This window comes from Sturnira hondurensis, unplaced genomic scaffold, assembly GCF_014824575.4.
Source record: "Sturnira hondurensis isolate 20B ecotype Veracruz unplaced genomic scaffold, ASM1482457v3 Scaffold0010154, whole genome shotgun sequence".
Classification (NCBI taxonomy): domain Eukaryota; kingdom Metazoa; phylum Chordata; class Mammalia; order Chiroptera; family Phyllostomidae; genus Sturnira; species Sturnira hondurensis.
Window position 1 is genome coordinate 179,911 of NW_028082785.1, and position 5,825 is coordinate 185,735.

Genomic DNA, 5,825 nt, shown 5'->3' on the forward strand with positions numbered 1-5,825 from the left:
TGTGGCCCACCAAGCTTCTTACAACCAAATACAGGATGCAGTATGGTGATTTTATGTGTGAATAAACTCACTCCATTGCCTTAGGGTTTCATTGTAAACCAAACAATATATTTTTCCAGGCAGTTAAAAAAGAAAACACTAGTACATTCCAATGGCAATATTCCAGCAGATGTACTGGCAGATATTCCACCAACCCTGACAGCAAGTTAAGCAATGACTTTGATCATAGAGATGGAAAACTCAATCAAAACAGTACACTCACCTTAATCTTAAAGCATATATACATACATTGGATTTAGGATACTAACAAAGAATGTATGTTAAATATTGACTTAAACTTGGAGTTAATGTATCTGGTTTTGAACTAGGGATTCCCAGGTATAGATCAGATTCTGTTTTAGGGCTAATCATCTGTAAACTGGGAATAGCTTGCACAATTGTGATGGTATCAGGAAGGACTTTCATTGAATATAAAAATGCCTGGTGTCTCTCATAGGTGTGCAGTAAGTAAAAATTCTAATTTACTGCAACATTGGTATTTTTATTTATTAGAAAGATTATTTCTTGAACTGTGTCACAGACTTATTGTCTAAATTGATGATTTAAAATAGTTGAAGTTTTTGGAAAACATACTACATGTAAACTTCAAGTTTCTTCATACTGTTTTGTGGTAAAATACTGATTTTTCTCCCACAAATAACATTAATTATTTCACAAGGGCTTCTGTTCTATCTTCAGCACAACCCCTTTCTTCACCAGTAACTCAGCTTCCACTTGCAGGGAATTGTCCACCTAATCAAGCATTGACATAGAAAGTATATTTCTGTCCTAACCCAAGCAATACACAGCTGACACAAAGAGGCTCAATATTTGTGCACCAAGCATTATACAGATGATTTGTGATGACACAAAAGTGTAGCTTTCAGCTTTCTGAAAGCATTTCCTTGGCTTTCTGCTGAAAGAGGGGGAAAATGTGCTATCACTCCTTTCTATTTAGACACCTGAATTCATTGAGAAGGAGACTTGGTTGGTGACAGAGTGACGTGATTACATGCTGCTTAGTGCCTTTGCTGAGTAGGGGTGTACCAAGGCAGGCTGAGATGGGAGAATGTGAGAAACAGGAAGTGAATTCATGCATTTGCTATGTGTTTATGTTCTTAATCAAACTGATTCTATTTAGTTATAAAAATACATTATTTCCTTATGCATATTTTAGATGGCCATATTGTAACCCCCCAATTAGCTGAAATCTCCCCAGTTTTCCCTAGTACCCAGCCAACTGGCTTCTAAGCATAATAGAAGAGGCCTGGTGCCAAATCCTAGTATATCTGGCACCTCCCGCTACCTGCCCATGGCCGCAGGTCACCTACAACCAGCAGGCAAGAGTGACAATTTGATTTTTATATCTCTTGTCATGACAGTGAAGCTGACACACAGCACTCACGGCATCCATTTCCTGTCACTTGGAGAGGGAACTGGTGACCTCTTCTTACCATGTCAGTTTATTTGCCAATGAAAACAGGTTTTCCTGAAGCACCCAATAAACCGTATGAGACAAATAAACAAGGCACCTGTATGGGATAAATTCCTTCAAACCAGGAACATAATTTCTTCTCAAGCTGTTGAATCAGTGCTGCCTTAGCCCAGAGGAAATTTGGAATGCAAGCCACTTGACCACAAAAATCTCAGGGCATGACCCTCAAGTACATGGAGCTCCTCTTACAAAACTGATTTATTTCTCTGAGGTCGCTTAGGTCCACAGAACAGCTACAGTTTTACCTGGTTCATACATAGCTCTCCACCCCTCATATGAGCCCCAGTTTTCCTTATATATGTTATGAACCAACATTACCCTCAACATATTTAATTTATAAAAATAAATAAAAGGAAAATGCCCATCCCAACAAAAATGCTCCCAGCACTCCATTGTATGGAAGAAACGGACAGCAAAGCGCAGTCATCTGTCAATAACTACCAACACGGTGTTACTTTTAAGCCTTTTTGGAAGCCAGCAGCTAGAATGGCAGTCCCACTCAGAATTCCCACATGCACACCCAGATCCTACCTACACAGGACCATCAAGAATCTTTTTCTTCTTCTTAGCTGATCATTTAACATTTAGAAAGTCTTTCAAAGACTATCAAACAAGTTTCAGAAGTAACATTTTATTAATGACCTTTATCTCCTACAACTCTAAACAGCAACACTGAAAAAAATAATCAAATTCCAATGTCCTTTAGTGCCAAGGTAATATAGTTTTTTGAGATATTTTAATCTTTTCTGAAAATGGAAGCATTTCTTCAAATGAAACATAGATCTAAACTGGTAAGTGATACAATAACTAATACCTCTCTATATATCTTTATATATTTGCCACTTCTTCAGGGGAATATATTTCAATTCATTTATCCAAATCTAAGGCAAAATGGTAAGTTTTTGTTGTTTCTTCTTTGCTTTTCAATAGCTACTTAATTAAACTCCATGTTTAGGAATGAAGGACTTTAATATTATAACAAAATCTACTTACTCTGCTTCCCACAAATACAATATTTAAAGCAAACTCATTTTTAAAGGGGCATTTGTCTTAGCTGAAGAGACTCATTCTGTGTTAAACACACTTTAAAAAAACACCCTCTGGTAGCAAGGAAAGCAAATGTCTACTACTCTCTCCATTTTGACAGGAGAGGTGTATATAGTTTGTGTATCTGTCTCTACGTGTTCACTTGCATAGATTGTGTAACTCAGCTCTCTGGAGATAACTTCAACAGACACAGCTTGTGCCCTGCAAAAAGCCACCCAGTACCTTGGGAATAGGCATCAGGCCAGGCTGACAGATGGATATCAGTTTGACAAGAAATATGCTGGGCTACATTAGGCTAGAGTGTTTACCAGCCAAATTCTCCTCTGAAACCACTCAAAGGGAAGCCTATAAACGTGTGCATAGTTTTAGACAAAAACAGATTTTTCAATTAGGCTGTTACAGTGTTATCTTCAATAGATGACTTAGAAGTAAATTTATTTTCCTTTGGTTGATTTACTTGTTTCTTAGCTTTTGGATTTATGCAGTTATCCATGCACAACAGGAAATGGTTTTATATTCCTGAAATTCATGAAAGGTGTTCAGAAACTGCAACCAAGAGGCTTCTGTCCTCCTGTGCAAGCCTCTAGCCAGAGCAGGAAAACAATTGCTCAGGACTGTTTTTTCTAGATGCCAAAGCGTGCTAAGGAATTGCTAAATATATTTTTTATCCCATCTTATTCATGGCATACTTGATTGAATCTGCTATACAAACTAAATGAAGATGAAATGTCACCTTCTCCGATTATTACTAAATAGTTCACAAATTAAGACTAAACTGCAAAAGAGGAGATAGTGTCTTTTTGAGAAAACCAGATGCTTTGTCTTCAAAAATACATTCGACAACAGAGTGGAAGAGTCAATGTACAATGCATGCCATCTGCTGACTAATACAGAGTATTTACAAGGGTAAATGCTTCCAATAACTGTGCTTGATAAATGATAATCTGACTTAATACCACCACATTTGAGCCACAAATTGAACCTCGCCAATTTTTTAACACAGTTTAACATCCAATCTAATTAGAAAAAAAATAAATAAAGGTAACTGCTCTGAGGTTAAATACCATGGTAAGTTTTCAAAGGCCTCTCAGAAATGCAATAAATAAGTAATGAAAAAATCTGAAAGCTTCTCCCTTCATCTATGCCTATTAAAAGAATAAAATATATTTCTCAAAACCTCATAGTGAGAAACATGAATCTCTGATCCTCCCATTTCTGATGTCTGTTTTATGTTACTTTACAAATCAGTTTGAAATTAGAGGTAAACGACATAATTGAAGAAGTGTAATTTATTATGTCATTATTTAGTTGCAGTAACATGGATGACTTTTAGGTATTGTATATGATTTATATTCAGTAGAAATAGTTCAAAAGAATAAAGATTATATATCTCCATTTTGTTAACTCAATTGTTCAACTATTACAATTGGAATGTGTTAAACTTTAATCCATTTAGCAGTGCAAATCATATTTGCACATAGTAATTTTGTGGACATACTCATTTCTAACAGTATAGATAAACAGAATAACAGAATATTAATTTTATTTTTTCTAACCTAAAATTTCACCTGCAACGATAGCCTCTGATTTACTGCCACAGATACTTAACATGATTTTTCTGAGTTCAAATATAATTTACAGTGTTATGGAATCTTAATCACCAATTTTATTCGATCACTGTATTTGTTAATAGATTCTAATACAACTGTCTTTTTAGGTATTTTTTCATTGACATTATAAACATTTTCTTTTTAAGATGTGTGGGGGAAGCAAGTATAAAGCAGATAAAAATGAAGGTGACTTGACTCTTGAAGTGAATAATTAAACACCTTTTCATTTGGGGGCACTTTTCAATCTTCAAAATGCAGAAGAGTCTTACTGTCTTGAAGAGTCAGAAGATAAAATTTAGGTTGCATTAGGAGCTGGAAATTATAGACAGAATTTTCAGAAACGAGAGAGACAAAGATAGAGGAGCTCCAGAATCTGTACATAAACTCCATTCAAACACCTGACAGACCTTCAACGTAGGCATGTACTGGGAAGTCTCCAGGAGCAATGTATGGAAGGCTCAAATCATTGAACAGAGAGTTCGACTCTTGCCCATCTCAGAGTTTGAGCCTGCAAAGGTAAACTGCCTACGATGACAAAATCAACACTGTTTGGAGGAAGAAAACACAATCTAGGGTCTTTAACAACATAATGTCTACTAAAGAATCAAAATGTGTTAGATATGAAATGATGAAATGTGATTCTTGTTAGAGAAGACCAGCAGTTAATAGAATGAACTCTAAAATGACCCATATAGTGCAAACTCAATCACTAACTCTGCACGATGTTGCAGAAGTGAAGGGAACCAGGTTTGCTAAAGTAATTGTGGTGATGGAAATGTATTGGCCCCAGAAGCTACTGAGGTCGTCCATTTTATTCTAGGACAGTGTAAAAGAAATGACCCATATAATGAAATTAGCAATCAAAGATCAACTATTAGACATATGGTCAAATACTTAAACAAAAACCGTGCTCATAATAAATACACTAATAGGAAGTATCAGAAGGTAAATAGAAGTTTGTTTGCTTGTTTGTTTGTTCATTTAAAAGACCAAATAGAAAGCTTAGAAAAGGAAACCTAAAACCTGAAATGGAAAATTCAATGGATGGGTTTAATAGGAGATCGGGAAAGGACAGAAAGTTTTCACTGAATTTGAAGTTACATCAATAGCAATGACTAAGTCAGAAGGATAGGAAGAAAACATACTAAAAAATTAAAAGAAAGACTCAGTGATCAGGACAATATTGAGTGGTCTAAGATTGAGGTAATTGGTGATTTAAAAAGAGTAGGGTGAGAGAATGAGGAAGAAAAAAATGGCCAATTTTTAAATAAAGTTTGTAAGTAGTATTCAGTTATAGATTCATGGGGCCAAGGAAACCCAAAGCAGAAAAATACGAAGGAAAACAAGCTTAGACACATCATAGCCAAACTGCTGAAAACCAAACATAAAGAGAAAACTTGAAAGGAGACAAAAAACAAAAGTCAACACACTGCATACAGGGGAGCAATAAATATGAATAATGACTAAATTCTCATCAATGGAGGCTAGATGTCATATCTAAATTGTTGAAAGAAAAAATCGTTTAATTCAGAATTCTATAGATAGTGAAAATACCTTTCAAAAATAAAGTTGTGTCTGTGTTTTTTTAATTTTTGCAGTCACTTGACATGAAGTAGATTAATGTGAGTAACAAA

General features: G+C 35.3%; 1 non-coding gene across 1 annotated transcript; it reads left to right on the forward strand.

The window, feature by feature from the left end:
* The first annotated feature begins 4,885 nt into the window (after positions 1 to 4,885).
* On the forward strand, positions 4,886 to 5,018 carry LOC118995657 (small nucleolar RNA SNORA66). The gene has a single exon (XR_005068347.1). It is a non-coding gene; the product is annotated as a small nucleolar RNA SNORA66 (small nucleolar RNA).
* The last annotated feature ends 807 nt before the right edge of the window (positions 5,019 to 5,825 follow it).